This window comes from Tachypleus tridentatus, chromosome 4 (assembly GCF_004210375.1).
Source record: "Tachypleus tridentatus isolate NWPU-2018 chromosome 4, ASM421037v1, whole genome shotgun sequence".
Taxonomy (NCBI): Eukaryota; Metazoa; Arthropoda; class Merostomata; order Xiphosura; family Limulidae; genus Tachypleus; species Tachypleus tridentatus.
Window position 1 is genome coordinate 78,092,560 of NC_134828.1, and position 24,250 is coordinate 78,116,809.

The 24,250-nt window shown below is 34.5% G+C and overlaps 1 protein-coding gene and 1 long non-coding RNA gene across 11 annotated transcripts in view; one reads left to right on the forward strand and one right to left on the reverse strand.

Annotated features, from left to right (window-relative positions):
• Positions 1-24,250, forward strand: part of LOC143249504 (myocyte-specific enhancer factor 2C-like) — a 161,791-nt gene that overhangs the window by 19,135 nt on the left and 118,406 nt on the right. The gene's annotated exons all lie outside the window — the stretch shown is intronic.
• LOC143249505 (uncharacterized) overlaps positions 9,588-24,250 on the reverse strand; it is a 54,428-nt gene continuing 39,765 nt past the window's right edge. The window contains exons 2-3 of the long non-coding RNA XR_013027807.1: positions 20,806-20,970; positions 9,588-15,956 (exon numbers count right to left, since the gene is read on the reverse strand). This is a non-coding gene — a long non-coding RNA (uncharacterized LOC143249505). The remainder of the gene's footprint in view (positions 15,957-20,805; positions 20,971-24,250) is intronic.

Sequence of the window (24,250 nt, forward strand, 5' to 3'; positions counted from 1 at the left end):
TACCACAAACTCTTTGGACATTCTTGTCAAACTTATAAGTGAGATTTGACTGTCATTTGTATTACGCACCCACGACTTCAGAGTTTGGAGTACGATATATTTTTTTATTTTTAGCGGTAATGAATACGAACCACAGAATGTTAGCTTCCCAATCTGGCATATGTTGTGCCATATCTTGCTTCTTGTTCGAAACTTAAATAGATTTTATCTGTAAGTATCTTCGACCGTCTTCACTGCAAGGGCGTACTTTTTGTGAAAAACGTAGTTTTATTGGGAATGAGAATTACTTGGTAATACATGTGGTTAGGGCACTTGACTCAGTCTGTGTGTCGCAGGTTCGATTCTTGTCACCCAATACGCTCGCCCTTTTAGTTGTGGGTAAAATATTAGCCCAAGTGTTAACAGTTGGTGATGTTGAGTAAGTTCCTTTTAGTCTGTTACTTAAACATTAGGGATGACTAGTGCAGATAACCCTCGAACAATTTCGTGTGGAATTCATCAAACAAACAAATCGGAAATATATATGATCTAGACATAATTCAGCTACTAATGACCTAGCTCCTGGTATACACTAATATCATTGAAAAAGTAAAAGCATCGCCTTCTGTTAAAATTCAGTTCTATCAAGCTAACGATAAAGTAAATCTACAACAAAAAGCAGTAAGCAACAACTAACAAACTACAGAGAGTGACTAAAAGGTATCTTGAGTTTAGAGGTATTAGTGGACGTATTTGTTCAGACAACAGATACGACTTCAAGTACACAGCGTCCTACATCCGTACTGCTGTCACTCCTTGCGATCACTTGTTGAAGACAGCTACTCTTAAACAAAATACAAAAATACATTACACACTAATTAATACTTGTTCCGTTGAATCTTGGTTTTAACGTTTCAAATAATTATTTAAAACCTATAACACAAAATCAATTAAAGAAATATAATTTTAATATGAATCTAATCTTATAAGTAAACAAACTATAAGCGTAGTTTAAGTAAAATGTTCTATACCCAAAACCATCATCATATAGATATCATTTGGAAATGGCGGCGAAAGCACTTTGAATGTGAAGGACAACAACCCTAGAGGAACACCTTTCGCGTTTTTACTGGCTTATCAAATACATATGTCTTCAGGATGATGGCAACTACATCATGTTTAGGCTTCTACACACTGTTTTACTGACCATTCTTTTTTTAATGTTATAGTTTTTTTCCCTTCCCATCTCCTTTCTGCTTGAATAATTAGGTGTTTCACGTTGTGTCTTCACTTTCTTGTGGTTCAGGCAATGCTTTTAGCTAATTCTTCCAAAACGCGGACAGTGCTAAATATTTTACTAATATAAATAATAAATCGAATAATATAAGAAGATAGCAGAAGTAAAGTTTGATCCAAAACTTGACTTGTTGAGCTGCTCTGTCGAAAGTTGTGCATTAGAACCCGAGGCTTTAAACGTAATTCTGGATGTTTTTTTTTTTAAACTCTGGAGGTATATAGCTAATCAGGGCTGTAAATATCTAACAAGTGAAATCGCAGCCTCTGATGAAAAATGTAGACACAAGTTTGTTAACTATTACAAAAAGGAGTAATAACGTTTTTAAGTGTTTAAAAGAAGGCGGCACTTGTCTTAATATCTAAATCTGCAACAGTAAACAATAGTACGAAAAAGACTGCGTGAGGCAGTTAGTCCTCACTACCCACCGCCAACTCTTGGGCTACTCTTTTATCAACGAATGGAGGGATTCACCGTTACATTATAGCCCCCCCCCGGCTGAAAGAGCGAGTATATTTGGTGTTGGGGGTCCTCCAGGAAGATTAAGGAAATTCACTGGTGGATTCTTTCCTGGTGATACTATGAACATGGTCTTAACAGGAACATTGGGCTCCTCTGAAACTAACCAGTTGGTCATTCTGTCACTGATATACTTTCAAAAATAATCATAGTGGGTGTCTTTTAATTTGACCCGCCTGTCTTTCTGGGTTTAAAACACTACAGAATTTATTCTTTGGACTATGACCTTTCCTATCATCTACATAGTTTAGGAGTTCACCTGCTCTAGTGAAATAAATTATGCAACTATAAAATGTCATCATACAAATCCAATCTTGCCATCATTTAAATCATAACTTTTCATTCCATAACTAGCTGAATTAAGTCTTTCTTGGGCAAAGACATGTATGGCTTATATGTTTAGTTTAAGTTCTCTCCCTAATATCAATGATACACGTATTCCTTTTGATAACTTCTATGTAAGAGTGAAGGATATTAATCACGTATTTTCTTATGTTTACCCACACAAATGACTGAACAACTTAAAAATGTAACGTTACTTGCATTTCTTCTCTGTTCCTTCATAAGTTATATGCCAGTGGTTTGACACATCTCTACAAACAAGGTTAGTTCAAAGTTATTTTTCTGATCTATGTGAAGTTCCATATACGCCCCATATCTTGAAACACATTTATTAAGAAGCTTTCTGACTAGAGTTTCTGCTTTTAGTTAGAAACAGCATACAATTCTGGGCATTTGGTTAAATATTTAATAACTACCATGATGTGTTGATCCCCATTATCACTCTATAGAAGAGAACCAAGCGCATTAACACCAATTATCTCAATTGGTGCTTTTTTATAGTACTGTTGAAGTCACCCATGCTGTTTCTTTTATGGACCTTTTGATTTGCAGCACAGTTCACGCAATTTACATCAACTTGCCACAATTTCCCGGCAACTAACCAATAAATACATTTTTGTGTTCTCTGCAGTATTTTCTTAACTCCTAAATGCCCAGCTATTGGAAAGTTTTGTGTATGATAAAGTGCTTTGACTATAATGATTATGGAAGAACCAACTGTAATCAAAATTTGTGTAATCTGGTATTTCCTCATTTTTAACATAACAAACCTTATTGTAAACATACAACAAATTCCATGTGCTCAGTACATTTTTGTCTTTAATTTGGCACCCTAATTGTAAGTAGTAAACATCTATCACTTTCCCAAATTAAAAAAAAAAGAAATCGGTAAAAGTTAAGTATGTTTTTTCTATTAAATATAGTTTTTGTACTTCGGTGCGAAAAAAAAAGAGAAATAGTAAGAAATTCAATCAAAATTGGACATTTTGTATCTCGTATATTTCGCAACGGATTGCCTTGAAGTTTGATATGTAAAGTAAGGGTTTAGCGTAGCACATTCAGTGAAAATCGCTAAACTGCCATTCCTGTTAATAACACGTAGTGTGTCCTGTAAGTCGTTTTGATCACACGATACGCTACAATGTCTTAATTATTAGATACTGGATAATTTTACTTGCTAACCTAGAAATGCTAGTTAACTGATATATAACGATATAGGTGTGTGTTTGTGTGTGTTTTTTATAGCAAAGCCACGAAGACCTATCTACCGTGTCCACCGAGAGGGAATCGAATTCTTGATTTTAGCAATGTAAATCTGAAGACTTATCGCTGTCGTAGCAGGAGACACGATATAGGAACATAAAGCTGACAACTGACTAGAATAGACATAAACATAACAAGACAGGGAGGTTTAAAGCAGTGATTAATAAATTTCTGTTTTGTTTTAAATCTCAAAGCTGCACAGTGAGCTGTCCACTTTGTGCTCCTCAAAGATTAAAATCCCGCAGAATTTTAGAGTTACAAGTCCCGACTTACGGGGAGAGGGGTGTGAATTTCCGAAGACATTTCTAGAAAACCACGGATTTTCGAAACATGGAACCTAATATTATAGAAGAGTAAGCTTTAATATTAAGAATGACGTAAGAAGTCAGAATCAAAATAAGGTAACTAATATAGATACCTTTTAAAAAGAAGAGGTTTTGTTTGTGGGAAGCTTGTCTAAGAATCTCATACTTGAACAAGAAAATCAAATTTTGTATTTTTTAGCTCGACCTTTATTTAAGTACCATATGGTATCATTATTACAAAACACCATTAAAAATACACCGGCGCACATACACTGCTGGCCAAAATCTTAATGCTAATGAACATAAAGAACAAATATGCATTTTGCGTTGTTAAACTCAACCACTTATTTGAGTAGAGCTTCGAAAGATGACAATAAGAAAAGGGAAAATAAAAATAAAAAACTTTTTAGCATTTAATAGGGAAAATATGAACACAATGAAATTAGTCTAAATACTAGCTGGTCAAAAGTTTAAGACCAAACTGAAACGAAGCGTTAATCGGTAAACACGTAACGAAATGTAGTCATTTGTGTCCAAGCATTAGCGTTGTCAACATTTCCCACTGACATCTCCTGTGTTATATTGAGTAAAAACATGGCAAAGGCTAAAAAGTTGACAGAGTTTGAACGTGGCAGAATTGTCGACCTTCAAAAGCTAGGTCTCTCTCAACGTGCCATCGCTGGTGAAATATGGCACAGTAAAACTGCTGTTGCAAATTTCTTAAAAGACCCAGAAGGATACGGAACGACAATTTTAAGTGGTCGGCCCAAGAAAATTTCGCCGGCGTCGAGCAGGAGGATTCGGCAAATTATCCGGCAAGACACCAGCTAATTGTCGAACCAGATTAAGGTCCTTACGGACGTAGAATGCAATAAGACGGCATCTACGAGAGAAAGGCTTTAAAAAGCGTAAACATCTTCAAAGGCCACGCCTCCTTCCACTCTACGAAACAGCTCGGTTAAACTTTGCTGAGAAGCACCAAACTTAGGACGTAGAAAAGTGGAAGAAGGTTTTGTTCTCTGATGAGAAAAAAAAATAACCTGGATGGTCTAGATGGCTTCCAACGTTCCTGGTACGATAAGGATATCCCACCGGAGACATTTTCTACACGACACAGTGGAGGAGATTCCATCATGATCTGGGGTGCTTTCTCCTTCCATGAAACAATGGAGCTTCAGGTTGTACAGGGGCGTCAAACAGCAGTTGGCTACATTGGCATGTTGGAGAGAGCATCCTTATTGACTGAAGACCTTCGTTTGTGTGGAAATGACTGGATTTTCAGCAGAACAACGCTGTAATCCACAAAGCCCGCAGGACAAAGGACTTTTTTCATGGCGAATAACGTGATTCTTTTGGACCATCCAGCGTGTTCGCCCGAACTGAACCCCATTGAAAATATTTGGGGGTGAATGGCAAGAGAAGTCTATAGAAATGGACGTCAATTCCAAAAAGTGCGTGATCTTCTTGAAGCCATCTTCACCACTTGGAATAACATTTCAGCCAGCCTTCTGCAAATGCTTATATCGACCATGCCAAAGTGAATGTTTGAAGTTATTCGCAATGACGGCCATGCAACTCACTACTGAGACCTCTTGTTGGGCATTTCCTACCCTGTTTAGGACTTCTTTTTGGTATGGTCTTAAACTTTTGACCAGTTAGTATTTATTTAGGCTGGTTGCATAGTGTTTACATTTTCCCTATTAAATGCTAAAAAAAAAAATATTTTTCTTTTTTCTTTTCTTATTTTCATATTTCGAAGCTCTACTCAAATAAGTGGTTTAGCCTAACACGCAAAATGCATATTTTTTTCTTTATGTTCATTGGCCTTAAGATTTTGGTCAGCAGTGGATATTTGTGCTTACGTGTACGGTTACATTGCATATTTATGCATTGTGTAGCACTGTTGTTGAACCAACAATATGAGCAGCTATGTCATGCGAAGTATGTTTGTCTGCACGTGATAGTTTTGTGAAAGACGGTTTTCTGGAATTATATTACTTAAGCTGAAGTACTAAACTTGAGGCTACGGCGAACAATTTCCTTGTAGTTCATTCTATAAATTTACTTTTGTTCTTTAAGAAAAAAAAGATTTTATTTTGCCTACACATACATGCTGGGGTATCGCATTCGACAGGAGAGCATGTTCTGTTCCATAAAAATTCTTAGCGGGTTCGCTGCGATTGACAAGCACAATAAACCAATAAAACAGCAAGTAATCCTGCACATAAGCACTAGTTGACAAGTTTACTAAAATCCTGTAATAATTTGGGTCAAGGCCATTCCCGTTCCGAGACCTCTAACCTGGCATTATTATCGTTTTTCTCGCAGTTTTAAGAGGTTAATTTCTTAGGGCAGATGAAACGTAACCGACCTTGGATCCTCACACAATCATTTCGGCAGAACTGTGTTGACATTCTGGCTTTATTGATATAATGCTAGATAAATAAACCAACCACCTCATTACACTTGCGATTTGAGACCATTGTAGTTCAACGTCGTTCGTGATTTGTTAACTTTATTTAACATTGAATAAAAAACAACAGGTGAGTGGAAGTTGTTAATAATAACATACTTTCTTTGTTGGTTACTTCTGTAAAAGCATCTGTTATTTAAAGGTGGAATTTGCTTGGACATTCAGAATCAAACAAGTACACATGTAACAGTATTTCAGTGGTAATAAGATACAAGTTTATTAAAAAATATACACTTGTAAAGACAATTTGATGAATTCACGCAAAATCTTATCATAAAACTGTTAATTGCATTCAGTAAACGATGTCCTGTTTTAAAGACATCAGTTCTGAAGTTGCTATATTGCTCGAATGCACATTTTAAATTAGGTTTGTTTATTTATAGTTAGGTGCAAAGCTTCACATTCTGGCTATGGAAACTCGGATTCTAGCATTGTAAGGCTGCAGACATACTGCTGTGTCATTGTGGAACGTTTGAAAGAGGGTTTTCGTTTGTGAGATCAAAAGCCAACACATACTGTAAAATGAAATAAAAAATGAATAAATATGAATGAAAAAACAAACATTGCGTCTTGTTAACACGTTTGATGTTTCATTCCCTTTTCTGTTTCGTCTCAGTTGTTAAGTTGATATTTCCATAAGTTTGAATGATTGATTGTTTTTAGAATTTCATACAACACTACAAGAGGGCTATCTGCGCTAGCTGTCTCTAATTTCGCAGTGTGAGACTAGAGAAAAGGCAGCTAGTCATCACCATCCACCGCCAACTGTTGGGCTACTCTCTTATCAACTGTAACAGATTTACCATTATACGTTTATTTTAGTAATTACATTTGTTTCAGTATAGTTTTTTTTGTACACGTGACATTTATTGTTGGATGTGTATTGCGCAAGTCTCCCTGTTCTCTAAATTTGTATAAGATTTTTGAAAGTAAGAATCAATAATATTTGTTTTTCGAAGACGCTAGGGTGTTTTTAAACATTGTTGAACATTGTAGAGTTTCGCCTTAAAATATATAACCAACGTGCTAAGGAGCAGAGATTATTGTTAGTGAGCTACAGTAAGTTTGCTATAGACCTCGGAACCTATAATTGTGATGCACGCATATGAATCGGAAAACTACAGAATTTGATCAGGAAAATTTAAAGTTTCGAAAATTACAAACCGTTATTATTAATTGTATTGTTTGTATATTAAAATATATTTGCGATAAGAAAGAAACTTGTTTGTATCAATTTTGTCGGCAATTATCATAAATTTCATACATATTTACGTTTAATTAACTTCTAAATTCAAATTTCCGATTATTTAAAATAGACTCATCCTAAATAGATTATAATACGTAAGATAATAACGAATAGTGGGATTGATGGTTAAGTGGCTACAAGGGCGAGTATGTCTAGTGTGACGGAAACCCTCAGATTACAAGTCGAGCGCTCTAACCACCTGACCAAAACGGGCCGTGTTGTTACTGAAGGGTAAATATTCGCACACACTACATTTCTTTTCGTTATATCAAGCTACCGATTGAATTCTATATCTTAATAACTGTCTATAGTTAGGTTCTTTAGTGAAGACCATTCCAGCAGTTAAAGTTTCTGGTTTTGATACATTCCAATTATCGTGTAATATAGCGTTTACATATATGTAAACCCACACTCTCTACTTGAACTGTTACGATTTGTAACATCTTTTATTGAGATATATATATATAAATTAAACGAACACTTCACACAACAAAGAAAAGCCTTTTAAAAACTCATCATGATTAAAATTCAGGTTGCAAAAATAATAAAATGTTGATCTCGTTGTCTCTGAATATTCCTGTTTTACACTTGATGTTCAATATAAGAAATAATATCTCATTTTTGTAATGATATATGTCGTATAAACTACAGTGTCACTGGGTGTGTATGAGATGTCTTTTGTAATTTAAAGTAGATCAATTATAGGTTTAATTATTACAATTGGTAAACAAATAGCCCTGTGTTGTCATTTCCTGTTAGAATTAGCAGTCATGTCTTCCATCACGATAGAGTTTGCTCTAATCAGAAAGTACAACTTCATACGTAGAGACTGCAGACTATACTGGTGTAACTGGCGCCAGTGTATTATTCGAAGTCAGATAATACAATGTTTAATGTTTCTCTTGATCGTTCTTTGTATAAAAAAATATTTTCTGTGAAGTTTTGAAAATTTAATTATTTTCACCTTTTATAAAGCGCTGTTTGTTTCTGAATCACACCAGAAATTCATGTCGTGGCTGCCGGACGATCTTCTGCGATTTTGTGAAGAATAAATCGGTATGCCTGTTTTGTACGAAGTAATAACTCGATAGAAAATAAATATTCACAGAAAGTAATGCGTATTAGTTAATACGGTTTCCTGAAACGCTTCCAGGTTTGTGATAAAAATTAAAGTGCACTTGCTAGTTGAAACTGCTGTTGCTGTTGTTGTTGTTTTTAACTGAGACCTTCACAGTGGACAAATTATGCATTGTCCACCGCGAGGAATCAAACCCCAGATATGAGCACTGTAAAGTCGGAATCTCACCGCTGAACCACTGTTGGGCACTGGTTAAAATAATGAGTTATAAATGATACAAAGTACTTTGTAAGTGCTGGATTATGACTTTATTTTCTAACCCTTTTTTGCCTTTTGGACCTAATCGAATTATTATTTCTATTATATTACAAAAATAAAAAACAAACAAACTATATTTGTATGCAGGTGCAAAGTTCTTATTTTATTTGTTTTTTAAATAATTCATTTTAGTTGCTTAAAAACTCATTATAGGTGGCTTCGTAATGACAGGCCTGATAATGTTGGAAGTGGAAGGCTGTTCCGAGATACAGCTTCAGATACAACTTCGCCCTATGAAAAGCCAGTGCATGTTTGTATTACGCAAATTATAGTTGCAAATCGAGGAGTTAAAATGCCTATGAAATTCTATGACATCACCATGATGTCATGCTGATGTCATCGTGCATAACGACGCCTATGCAGGTCACTACTGTAGTACCACAACGTGAAACTATGTATGCCAGTGGGCGATTTAGTACGAGCGTTTTGAAACATAAAATGGGCACAGGATACAAATTTTGTACGAAATTGGCATGCATTCTGTTTTTTATTTCTTGTATTTTCATTTAACCTTCTTAATACCATTAAATTTAAAATTTCGAGGAAGGAACGATCCTTGAAATCTGTACGTTTATTGTTGCTGAAAACTGGTTTTAACCTCCCATATTACAATAGTTGTAAAAGTAGCGGCACCTAGTGACGATAACTTATATTAAGAGCATGAAGAGCACAATCCCGAGAATTAGAAGTAAACCATTTTTTATATACATTTTATTTTTTCGTATATAAATCGTAAATATTAAATATATTTATACTGTATTTTATTCTACTTTCTTCAATCAGTTATTTACAAATCATTTATTGAGAAACTTTATACAGGTATTTTTTTACGAAAATACAAGAAAATTAGAAAAAAACGCTACTTTAGTGAAATGTATGTGTACTCGGTAAAGCAAATGCATTTTGGAAACAACAGTTTCCTCTGTGTGTGTGTGTGTGTGTATTGTGGTCATTATTTCCGCATTTTATGCATAGGAATTATGTATAGTGTGTTAAACATGCGTCTAATAATATTCGAGGCACAAGGCTGTAGCAAGCAACTAGAGAAACTCCGCCCTCTAGAAATCCAGTTCTCTTTGTTATCTTTGTCTATATACTTGGGAAAGTATTTTGTTAACTCAGGACCTAAGTTGGAATGTTTATTACCGGACTAGAGAAACATGAGATTTAGGAAAATGTGTTAATATAAAATTTGGCATGAAGGAGAGTATGCGCTTTGAAAGTTCATGAGATTAAGAAATAAGTTGGAAGAGGTACATCCTTGGATATGAATACCTATTTAGGAAACTGTAATCTTGAAAGTAAGTTATAGCTTTTATAATTTCCCAGTTAGATGAAAGTCGGGTTTGTTTGTTTTTTGGTATTTTTTCTGTATCGTTTATAACTAACGTATGAAAACTTTAACGAAATGCATTTACCATGTAACTAGTTGATAAAAGTTTTCGTGTTCGGCATTTCTATCTAAATACTATGTTAAAGCTTATACAGTTATGTTTTTGAAATACAGTTTTAATATTAGGGTTATAAGACATAATGAAAAAAGGGAAAAATATATTAATACATTTTTAAGGCTGAGTTTTATTTTTCGTTTCATGAATTATGGTTATTTATGTTTTATTACATTTTAATTATTTTAAACCATGACATTTTGAGGCAGTGTTTAATTTTTTATTATCCGTGAGTTTTAATTATTCTTGTTTTACGTTTAATTCGTAAAGGTTTTTAAGTGAAAATTTTGGAAGAAAAAGACGAATGTGAACCTTGGCCTTACTAACATTCTTTTACTCTTATCAGTCTTTCCTGCAACAGAATTTTTATTTGTTTTTGTCAGGAAATATTGAGGTGTCGTCATAAACATACGCCCACATAATGACCCCAACCAGTACCACATACAGTAGGCAAGCAGCTTGTAATGAGCATTTTATTTTTTGTGAAAAAAAAATGAAATGTAATTGAAATAGAATAGAAATCTTTTTTTTTTTGTAATTTTGCAATTTCAAATCACAAGTGACCCAACCCAAATAATATTTTACAGTAGGTAAAAGTTTGTTGTTGTTTTTTTGTTCGTTAAGTTGTAATTCCATGTAGGTCTTGTAATGAAACAATAATGTGCACTTATAAGTGCGGATATACGTTTATTCAATGTTGTATTTCTGTTGTAGGTGAGTTTCTAGTGGAAATTACAAACTATTTCCCAAATGGCTACATTTTGTTTCTGATTTGAAATTTTTACGTGTGCCACCTTAAAAGTAAAGACAGGTAATTTAGAACTATAGTCACCAGAGGCTAACAGACTAGAGCTGGTAGGTGTTAGAAACTTTCCTGGGTCTAGCTCAAGTATCAGAGACTTGACGAAGTCAGGCTAGCAGGTAAACACTTAACTTTTGAAGTACATTGGCTAATATTAGCCAAAAAATTACTGTGGTGAACAGTTTACAATCCATTTGACAAACAACAAAAAGAGCTGTATTCCAAAGTGCAGAATTAACATATATTAAAATTCTATGATATTTGAGCCAGTTCTTTCACGGTGTCATTTCTTTCTTTTAATAATAGTTTTTTTAAATAATTTTAATAGTTTTTTTAAATAATAATTAGAAAGGCTAGAACTGGATTGAGAACACCACTGGGTGAAATTTAGAATAAAGCAGGTATAAAGTTAAATAAACATAGAAAGAAGGAAGTATGCTTCCCTAGTTTAGTTTCCAACAAATAGTAAAGTATAAGATATGAAATTAATTTTTCAAGTAATAATATAAGGTCTTTATAGTAGGATTCAGCAAGTTAATATGGATCTTTAGCTTATTTTGCATAAGAACAAATTGGATAAGATTACAATACATAATGATACTGAAGTATTGATAATTAAAGCTGAACATAAAGTAAAAGCAACCTAAGACTCATTACATTGGTCAATCGGTGCTAACTTTCAGAAATCAGGAGCAACGTATTTTTACTGACCAAAATTCCTTATAAGACTGAATCAAAATTACACAGATTTAATCAGCATAATTGAAAGTACAACTACCAATCAGTTTAAATTAACTAGCATTTATACTAACACATTTGTGAGGGATGAACTTAAGAGGGTAAACACTGCTCCACATATATATCCAAGTTAATCTAAGGTAATCTTAATTAGCATCTACTATAAAACCTATAACCCTAAGAAACTAGTAAAGTATTTTGTAACAGCTGTATATGTTCTCAGACAAACAAACATTGAAAATTCAATTTTTTGTATATGTTAATTGTGAGATAAAGAAATAAGAAAAATACATTACAGCTTTCATACATTTTTCTCTTAGTCTGTCTTTAGCCAGTCATATTTTTGAAATTAAAATCTGATCACGAAATGTTAAAATGCAAATCTGTGATTTTGAACTGAACTTCATTCCAAAGCAGACCAAAGTGAAGTAATAAGCACAAATTTTGGTCTTTGAGTGAACTGGTGCCACAAAAAATTCTTTTTTTTTAACACTACACTAGTACTTAATTAGAAACAGTCTGATGTTGCAATGAAATATGTCTTATACCCAAAAATAAGTTGTTACACTACTTGCATACTACAGAAACAGTTACACATCTCACTACAATTTAGCTGCTTAACACAGGAGCAACAGAAGGCTATTACAAAACAGGAAACATACCATATTAAAAATAAATCTCCTTAAACAGCTGCAAATTCACTGTGTGACTGATTTTTAAACTCAAACCAAGTCAGTACAAAATTTGTAACATTATAGTTCACAACAGATTACAGTAAAAAAGCTCCCAATAATTGTGGTAAAAGTACAGTATCAATAGAAACAACACATATGCAACAGTAATCTAACATATGCCATAAGATGTTATTATGCAATATTCACAGCATTCTGTAGTTTTAAACACAAGTAGAACAATTTAACTTCAAACATGTAACTTCTGCATACAAGCAAAATTAAAGAAGAAGAAATATCAGTAAATAGTGTACATTTTAATTCACACAACACAGCTCCAAACAATATAAATTATTTCCATTTTAATCTTCAGTGTTAATTTGAAATGCAATGCATAAAAAATAGTATGGTACTATTTACAAACTTTGGAATGCAGTACAAAAAAATCAAAACAGAGAAAATGATAATGGTATTACTGGAAGTTACACTCTTTACAAAAGGAATATGAAAACTAGATACAGGTTATTATATAAGAGATCAACACACAGTTGTCCTAAATTTACCTAATTAATATACACCAACTGACTATTAGAAATGTGAAAATAAAATGTAATTATGGTAATTAATACAATTAATTCAAACAGCTCTGAAGTAAAATCAAATCAGTTTTCCAAGATTTACCAGACCGAGTTAAAAATTAGTAAGCCAAAGATAAGATAATAGTGAAGTAATGGGATTATAATCATTTGAACTTTAAAATACTCCACTGATTTTAATGAGACATTAGAAAGTTAAATAGAAGTTAAACACAAAATATATATGTCATATATGAGCAAAATGAAATATGATTAAAATGAACTAATATGTGTGCAAATTACATTGTGAAAATAAACAGATCATAAAGGATTTAGAGTGAACTTTAGAAAAGGATATTATAATAACACTACTAATATAATATGTATGTTAATAACATGTAATTAGTACTTTTAAGGAAATTCACATCAAAATTCTAAAGGTAACTGTTCATGATACAGATATCACATATCACACTGGAAGGCTACAACATGGTTTAAAATTTGTAATTGCATACAATTGCTTAGCCATATTCACCATTTAATTCTGAATAAATTTTTACCATATACATCTGTAAGCTACACTTATACCCTTCTATATAAATGCATACACACACATGTACGATCTTATATACTAGCTATAACACCAATCTTGGTTGATTTTCCTTTACACATTATTCCACCTGATAACTTTATAGTTATTTGTCCAAAGTTTCCCACTATTACAAGAAGATATTTTTGTCTTAGATATATTACAGTTTGAGCAAGTTACCTTGGGTTTTCATAGAAAACAGTTTATGCATAGCATAGATTCCTGCATGAGCAGTTAGTATCACGAGGCTACATTTCTAGCTTACCTTGCAACACTGCGTGTACATTGTAAGGTATAGTGATATCCTTTAATTGTAGTCATGCAATTCACTGTTTGTGAGCTTCACATGATGGCTTTGTCACTAAATTGTAGCTTATCCATTACCTAGACTAAGCTTGCAGATAGATATCTTGTGAAGTAAACTTATTCCCTAGATGCTTATGTTTGAGCCAAGAACTGCTGTGACTAAATTTATTTTTTAAAGATAGCACCAATAATAAAAATGAATTGAGCTTTGCTGTTCCATTTAAACTTATCTTCAATAACAAAATTTATTTCTTAGTGCCCTGAGTGATATCTTTACTGTAAGTGACTGAAGTATTGCAAGGCCAATCAAAATTCTGTCAGTGTTATTGTCCACAATAACTTACTCATATCTGTGTATGACCAAATGCACATACTAAACCACACTCAAGTTAGCTTGTGCTCAACCAACAACATTATATTATAATGCAGTAGTAAATGCATCTTCCCACACTTGGAATCATACTAGACTTTGAGCTACCTTGTTTAATTTAGTTGATGCCACATATTCTGTGCCATGGCATTGACATCCTTGCTGCTGTATGGCACTAGGATGGGAAGGAACCTCATGATTTGTATTTGGTAACTGAACAGCTACAGTTTAACAAGTGCTTCTCTTATATATGTAAAAACAGCTCGTTTGGGTTGAGAATTTTTTTTTTTCACATAGAGGAGTGAACAACGTTTCAACCTTCTTCGGTCATCAACAAGTTCACTGAAGAAGGTCGAAACATTGTTTGCTCCTCTATGTTAAAAAAAAATTCTCAACTCAAACGAGCTGTTTTTACATATATATTTTTCTCTACAAGTGGGTTTTCTCGACATTACTGATTAAGTGCTTCTCTTAACTTATAAGTACTAACTAGGAAATGTGCTTCCCATACTTGTAGTAAAATAGGCTTGATAAGCTCTTGCTAGTCTTGTCTTAAGTTTTAACACTTTTGGACTTATTCTAAATTTTTCAAGACGTGGAGATCTCTGGATGTGGATACTGTATGAGAATTACTATACTAATGGGTAAAGGTTTCTTCATTTTGACATTTTAAATTATGTTACCACTAGCACTGTTTCTGTGAGAAACAAAACATTTCTCATGCCTAAGTAATGATGCAGGGACTCATTTAACTGATAGGCCATTTTGTGTAAAAATGTACAGGTAATATATTTATATATGTAGTTAAATTCCTATTTGGTCCATGTTCTTGAGCTTTGAAATGTAGATTAGTAGGATTGTTTTCAAATTTGCATTAGAGATTTACAATGATTATAGCTGAATTTCAAAACAGGATTTGCTGAAATAATCCACTGCATACAAAGCAGAATTTAAAAGGACAAAAGGAGTAAATGTATAGGGTAGTATGATGTTAAAGTATTCATGCAGCTATGTTATGGAATCTCTTACTTTTCCCCTTTTAGTTTGAGTGGTTGATAGGTTATTGGATTTGGAGAGGCCAATCACACGAAACATACTCATTAACCAGATAAATCCAACTGAGTTAGTATTAAAATGTTGCAGGATAATGTAGTTCAGCATTAGTGCACATTCCACTTTGGCTGGACATCACAGGAGCATGTGTATATACCATTTTAGCTTCTGCTGAACATTTTGGGAATAATACATCCTTCTGGCAGGTGCTTCATATGGGATGGTACTTTATCTGATGAAGGATCACCAGCATTCTTCTTCAGCTTTTACATCTTCTGTTCCAACTAGTAATTATGTATTACTAATTAAGAGAACTAAGCCATTGACTGTGTGTCTTCCATATGCATTGCAACCATGCAAGTGTATCTGGACTGGCTTACATAACAAATAATTTTGGCTATGGATCAGTGTTTTGGTAATAGTTTAAAAACTAAATGACTTGAGTATTCAGTGGATTGCAGGGTTGGACCCTGTATCAAATAATGAATTTCACACTTCTCACTGCTCTTTGTCCCAGCAACAATGCATGCTTCATTGACCTTGTTGCAAGTCCTTTCTTAGCAGGACAGAGACAGGTCTGTAGTTTTCTGAAACAAGAAGAGAACAAGAATGAGCAATGATAACTTCAAATGGCACATTTTACATAATCTAAAGTCTGTATGTCACCAAAGTTATCTAACTAATGCTGCTTATGTTTGTCAGTTTAACAAAATTGGTAGTTCTATACTGCTGATTGTTAGAGGAAATGAGAGATTCAGTAAGCAAGAGGTAATAGTAAGTGCACAGAGGATATTAAAACATTTATTATACAAAAACAATAAATTAAAGAAGCCACATTGGGCTAACTGCTGTATCCATCATGGGAAATTGAACCCCTGATTTTAGTATTGTAAGTCTATTTCTACTGAGGTACAAACAGATTAAAATACAATATATATGCTGCTGAAAATTGATGATAAAATGAACTGAAATATAAATAATCAAACCTGAACATGAAGACTAAAATAGTAGCTTCAGACACTGAACAAAGTTGGTAACAAATGCCATTTATATTTAGTAATGAGAGTTCAGGATGAGCCTGAATCTATCGGCAAAGCGATCTTAACCAATCAACTCAGAAGTCGACAAGGTTTTGCACAGTCTTCTAAACCTATTGTGACAAGTGAATTTGCCCTTACTTACGTTTTTGAAATAATATTGCAAAAAATAAGAAAATTGTTGCCAATCTCGAGAGGAGGTGTGACCAAGTAATAGGACTTTACCGTAACTCTTACAATGCTTGTTTGTTTTTGTTTTGAATTTCGTTGAAAGCTACATGAGGGCTATCTGCACTACCCATCCCTAATTTAGGAGTGAGATTTAGAGGAAAAGCAGCTAGTCATCACCAACCACCGACAACTCTTGGACTACTCTTTTACCAACGAATAGTGGGATTGATCGTCACATTTTAAATCCCCCAAGGGCGAGTATGTTTGGTGTGACAGGGATTCGAATCCGTGGCCCTCAGATTACGAGTCGAGTGCCTTAACCACCTGGCCATGCCGGGACACTCTTATAACGCATCCATAGCCTCGTAGCGTGGAGCGTGATGTTTTCTGCAATAACAAAACATAAGTGTTTGTTTTGAATTTCGTGCAAAGCTACAGAGGACTATCTGTGCTAGCTGCCCCTAAGTTAGTAGTGTAAGACTAGAGGGAAGGCAGCTAGTCATCACCATTCACTCCTTTACTAACGAATGGTGGGACTAACCGTACCATTATAACGTTCCCATGAGTGAAAGGGCGAGCGTGTTTGGTGTGACGGGGATTGGAAATTGCGAACATCTAATTAGGAGTAAAGCGCCCTATCTCTTGGCCATGCCGGGCCACTGAGCACAAGTGAAGAACTCATAGGCTTGCAGTCTATCATGTTAACCACATAGCCGCATTTGTTTCCCAAGTTGGTTTTGGGAACAAAATACTAAACAGCGAATGCTTGAGAATGGAAACCATGCTGCACAATGTGATACCAGAGCAAATATTTTGGGAGCATGGTCCAACAAACTGGTGTTATGGTGCTGTGAGACATGAATAAATTTCGCTGAATTACTCGATCTTTAACTCACGTTACAAATGATGAGAAATGGGTTTCACCTAAATATGAAAACTTATCACAATCCTATAAACAAAGGCGCTAGTGACAAACAGGTTTCTTTATAAATGAATACGTTTTGTCTTATTTTCCTTATGGTTGTATTTATTTGTAAAAACATCCTGGAGGCTGCTGCTGTTGTGACTGTACTGTAGCTGATTGTGGCAGGGGTGGTTCATTGATTGTATGATAGATACATGATAGTCTTGTGCAGTATACAGACGAGAAAATGGTAACTATTATCAGGCTTTTTTTTTACTGGTGCCATTGGACTTTTATGAACCGTAATGATCTGACAATAAACGTTCAGTATACTTATCGTCTTTCTTTACTGAACAGGAACATGTTATTTTTGGTTCAGAAGTTAGCACACAGGATCACATACGAAAGTTGTAATGGTTTTCGAACGTTATTGAATAGTTTACCTATTCTCTTAAAGAAGAAGAATGAACTATTCGAAAGCGCTCGAGTTTGGGGTTTCGTTTGAAAACCAGGAAATTATTATGATAACATATTGTTTACTGACGGAACACGTTTGGAACCGGCGTGTACCTCACTCTCACTCTCTATATCAGTTAAGAAAAACTTTAAACAGGTAATGGGGACATAGATCCTGAAGTTTATATAGGGTGTGTATGATGCAGCGAAATTCTAGGGCTCACTTATCCGATCGAAGCTGGAAACGCTCCATGTTTAGGTAGACGTAAGTATTCCACGATGTTTCTGTAGATTTGTTTGATTATTTTCGAACATAGTTAAATTGGACTATCTTATGTGTTTACTGCAGGTAATCGAACTCAAGATTTTGCCATTATAATACTTATACTTATCGCTGTCCAGCCGGACGACATTTCTTTAGATGGTGATATAACTGAGGCCGGTTGCATAGTATTTCCATGTTCATTGCTAAAGTTGTTATATTTTAACCCTAATAAGAGAATAAATTCGACTTTTATTAATTATATGTGAGCCACAATTTAGCTACATATTAATATATATGTTGGTAGTCTGATCCCTAAATGAGCTTGATATACTAGGGCCTGTTATTGCCAAACTTGTATTCTGCCAGTCTTTCATGAGCGAAAATCGTAAGATTCACTAAACAAATATTGCAGATATTGCTTTGCACAAAATGGTGACTGTACAGCATCAACCCGAACAGGTGTTACTTCCTTCGAATCAGACGACCTATATTGAAATCCTCGCTCCGCCATATCAATCCTGCCCTTTTTAAGAATTAACTGCGCATAGCACAGAAATACAAACTAATGTAGGACAAATGATAGTTAATAATACGTAAGTTCATCAGGGTTTGAAAGGGGGAAATAATCTTTGTTGCACACTGTGACAAATACTAGAATATTAGTTAAAATGCTAATATTTATATTTGTTTGAGTTAGAAATTCACTATTTAGGCAGATTTGTAATTTCGAAGCTGCCTAAGTTCTTTGTTGTCTTTTGAATAAAATTATTTAAAGCCCTTTTGCGCAACGTAGTCATGTTAAAGGTAACTACAACTTTCATTAGTCTGATATCTTAAAATTAGAATGAATGAAATTTGTTTTAAAGTCTGGAAATTAGTCAACTAAATTTTTAGGATTATTATTATTATGAAAAGAATAGGATATGGTATATTAATCACAGCGCCCTTTTCTGTAATTCATACTGAGTGATATTTTGGAGTTATTCTGGTTTTCGTACGTGTATAATACTCACGTTAAATTGAATGCAACAAATTTATAAAATGTAAAGGCAGTGCTGTGTATTTAAAGTAATTAAAACAGTTAAGTGACCTGCCAGTAGGGGTCTAGGTACGTAGATTCCTGAACCAATCTGATAGCCTTGCAGGAGTCGTCTCAGTGGCTGTGGGGCTAAACCTAAAAGGGCTCATTTTATTGCTCAACACCAGATACTCTCCAAATGTCTGTAATATGAAAGACTCTTTGAATCGAATGGCGTGATAAGAAATGATAAAACAATCGACTAATAAGAGACACCAGATCTAGTGACACTCTCAAAACCTGGCTATCGAGAGGTATCGGTACTATAATTGCCCACAAACAAGTGAAGAAATTTACACAAAACCTTATTACGTAAACACTGCTGAATAAGGTAGGACTATGTAGGAGAGAGAGAGAGAACGTGACAGGAGTTTTGGTTTAAAGTTATCAGTCCTCAAGCCGACGCTCAGGATCAGATATAACCGAAAACTTTCAGAAATTTCCTTTCTCTTCGTCCGCACTTGGTGGTGATTTTTCGGCAATCCGAATGGTTCGAACTTCCGAAAAAAACAAAAAAATTCTCAATACCTCATTTGGTTTCCTTACATTAAATTTAAATTTCTAGGCAAGCAAGCATCCACAGAAAAACCGACAACAGAACCTGACGTGTGAATATCATAGACTCTGTAGGCCAGTGGTTCTTAACCTGGGTTCAATCGAACCCCAGGAGTTCGGTGAGTCAGTCTCAGGGGTTTGGCGGAGGTCAAGACACACACCCTTTTCAAAAAAAAGCTACCGTTATAGAAACGACGAATAGAGAATGATAACTTCGCAAACTTTCCCCTGTTGGACGACTGTGTAAATAAAATCGAAGATGTGTCTGAAATCGGAGACATTTCTGTACCCGGGGAACTGAAGCAAGCAATTGCCATGCACTTAGATGAGCTCGCAAAGTCTCTCGACGGATACTTTCCCACCAGAGAGTCATATCCAGCATGGGTGAGACAGCCGTTAACGTTTAGTGTTGCGACAGCAGATGTCAATGAAGAATACCTGGACGAAATCATTGAACTTCAGCAAAGCCAGGTTCAACAACAACTTTTCAGAACAACAACGCTCTCAACGTTTTGGTGTCACCAAATCGTAGCGTACCCTCTTATTACTAAGAAAGCCCTTGAAATACTCATACCGTTTTTTACCAACGTATCTTTGCGAGCAATCCTTTTTGAGGATGGTGGACATAAAAACGAAGAAAAGGAACAGACTTTGTTGCGAAAATGATATGAGAGTAGCACTTGCCAAGGTGAAGCCGCGCATTTCTGAACTTGTCTCTGAAAGGCAACAGCAAAAATCACATTGATATGCAGTAAATATTCATTGAGTTATGTTTTTGTTTTTGTGTGAAATTCATGTTTTGTTGGTTTTGTTCTTTGAACACAGTGATATTGTGTGCAGCTGATGCATGGTTCATTTTGTGCACTAATAAAATATCTACTTATGTTTTGAATTTGAAAAAATCATATTTTATTTTTCCAATTACGAAGGGTTCAGTGAATGCAAGTACGAAACTTCCGGGGTTCAGTACCTCCATCCAACAAGGTTAAGAACCACTGCTGTAGCCCATAGCCAAAATACTGACAGGTGTTTCGGTTTGAGTATTTCTGTCCCCTTTGGTTGGAAACAGAGATAACCGGGGGTGCTCAGAAAGGTACTTTCTCTTCACCCTACTCCTGAATTAGATCGGACGACTCTAAAAAAAGTAATAAAAATATACATATATATACGAAAAATATAAATAAAAAATTAAATGATGAAAATAATGATATTAAAATCGTGATAGTAAGCTGTAGGGTGACAGATCCATCCCTGAAATACTTTCCCCTTGCAATGCGTAGTGCAGTCTGCACTCATTCTTTCCTTGTCCATGTGCTGACATCGTCTGTATTTCTCTATTTCTAAATGCATGGTGTGAAAACGTTTAGAAACTTTCTACCCACGTACATACGCCTGTTACTGTTTTAATTATATAGATTCTGAGAAGTGAATCAAAGCTAAATATCGTGGTATAAAGTGAAAAGACTTATTATGAGGGCTTGATGATGAGATGATTTTAAATGTGTCTGTTGCTATAGAAATATTTTTAGGATAGTTTGTTTGTTTAGAATTAAGCACAGCTACACGATGGGCTATCTGTGTTTTGTTCACCACGGGTATCAAAACCCGGTTTTTAGTGTGTACGTCCGCAGACATACCACTGTGCCACTGAGGGGCTTTTAGGATGGTGTATAAAGCTTATAATTTGTTTTATTCGAACATTATCCGGATGTGTAAAAGGTACTTGTTTAACTAATAACACCTTTGTTTGATATTAAGTTTGCAAATCATTTTTTAAACATCTTTGTCACTTTTTCGTTTCACGATACAGTCTAATTATAAGTTTACCGACAGTGAAATATAAAAGATAATCTTTAATGGTGTCACTCGTGAACACTTAATGTAACACAAGATTTGAAAATTCGTCAGAACAACGTTTGAACGAAGCTTAAAATTCCATGAAAAGATCACCTTGTTGTTTTCCACAGTGGTTGGATTCAGCTGTGAAATCAAATCTTCTGTTATCACCTAATGTGTGAAAGGCAAGGTTTAACATCAGAATAATTTTTACCAAAATATACGTGCGAAGGTTATTACATAGAGCTTGAAGGGCAAGATTTAACTTAAAAATCAGTTCAGCATTACTACTCGCTGTTTGTATATTATCTGTTCTCATGATTGGTTCAGTGTCACTATTCCGTCCCGTGAATTTAAAAATCACTTCAAGTTTAGTTGCCAGTTATTAAATAGTTAGAAAGTGAGAGAGCCGAAATATTAAAAAAAATAACTGATACAAGAGTTCTCTGATATTATCTAATTTTTCAGAGAAACGTTTAAAATTTTGTAAGCTAGATTTTTACAAGCTTTTTTTTTTGTTCATTCATTTTCTCAATTATTTTCTGGTTTCTTTTACCACTCAAATCAAACAGACAACATTTTACAATACTAAGCATAAAGAACAGGATACTAGTGAAATCTACATTTCTATTTTTTTTTTTGAAGAGTTAAATTATAGTAGTCAAACGTTTCCTTTTGCAGTAAATTTTTAATGAATAATCTACATTTGTGAAAAACAGGAGAATTTAACATGGCAGTTTTTCACCAAGATAATTTTGGGTGAAAACATTAAACAATTGTAAATGAGGATTGACGAACTTCATAAATTCGAAATGAGGTAATAAAGAAGTTTTTAGATTTTATCAGTTCTTGTCTTAAACTAAACTTATTAATAAGTTGTAATATCATGCGTGACTTCAAGTAAATTTAAATGATCTGAATATTGTTTATTGAACCCTTAATGTGAATTTTGATCCACTGGTGTGTGTGGCACTAAATACTGACTGTGGCTTACGAAGCACTATATTATTGTTTTCAAATTAGTTAAGACTTTATTAACAAAATAATGAAATGTTAGATTTCTAATTAATGGCTTTTAGGGTGTTTTATATATATTTTGTACATAAATTTACATACTTTTAATGCTTTCCAGTTTTACTTTAAGATGTATATAACTTAAAGTTTGTTTATCTTTGATATCGCTCAGAAGAAATCAAAGATGAATTGACTTTTTTTTTTTTTAAATCTATATTGGATATCTCAACTCGCGGGAATATGAATTCCTCTTCTCTGATTATCTAAGCCCAACCACCATTCTTTTTTCTTTTAAGTAGAAAGTGTGTCCACCTCTGCAGTGCAATAATATTTTTTCATTAAGAAAGCTTTGCTTTCGAAATTACGATAATTTTTTATTGTACTTTTCTCACCACGGATGTCGAAAGTCGCTTTTTAGCATCACAGCCAACAGATTGTTCCATAGATTGACAAGTAGTAAAAAATGTTTTAAATGTGACATAATGTAGGGGTGATGGTGCCAAATATTATGTAAACACGAGTATAGAAATGATAAGGCTATACATAGATCATTCTTGCATGACTTTCAACATTAAAATTTAATGTTACTCTATAAAATGCACGAGTATAAAATTGTTTCAAGGTAGGTCAGTTCGATCGACTCCGTAGCAAGATGCTTTATTAAGTAAGACATACCTTGACTCAGCTTGGTTTTCCTTGTACGTAACTCATTGTCTCTTAGTTGCACTACAGTGATGCCTACTCTAACATGAACATGATATTATGATAAACAAACTGCATACCAACAGTCGGGAATGTATAACTTCCAACTGCGGTACTTCTCGCTGTGGATTCTTGTACATGGTGAGAGGACCTCCCAGGGAAGGTTTTGGTCTTTTAGTTTATCTCCTCTGGGACCTAAACATCCACCCACGTGTTTGCCGTGCGTAGTGACCCGTGAAGGGGATAAGAAGATCCTGGTGGTTGAGGGGGCAACCCTAAACACCACTTTGGCATTGAATTCCTGTAGACGGGCGGTCTTGAGTGTTCCTCTAGAGTAAATCGGCTGGTCTACTTGGGCTAGGGTCAACCAAGTATCAATAGGTGTTGCGGATATTGTATGTGATGCTGGTGTTTGGGTATAGTGCTTACGAAACTGGCGTTACTGCAGTGTCTTTGTTTGGCATTTTAGTGTGTCCCTTCGTAGAGCTGTATGGTGGGTGGGGTTAGTGGGCACCGATACATTTTTTTATTATGGATCCCCAAATAAAAACAAATAAAATGGTGAAAAAGTAGATCAGGTAAACGACCGCGTTTTCAATATTCTGAGCAGCAATCTTCAACATCTGTAACACCTGTACTTCATTTTCTTATATTACATTTTCTTTCAGGCAAAACCTTTAGGGCAAATGTCTCCCTTTTTTATTCAGAAGGGACTAGGTGGACTTGCTGGCTCTTCAAAGCTAGTCAAAAAGCTTTGCTCTGGTGACATGTTGGTCGAAACATCCACATCTAAACACATTTAATTCCTCTTACATTTAAAAGCGATTGGATATATACCCTTTGAGGTTACTCCACATGCTATT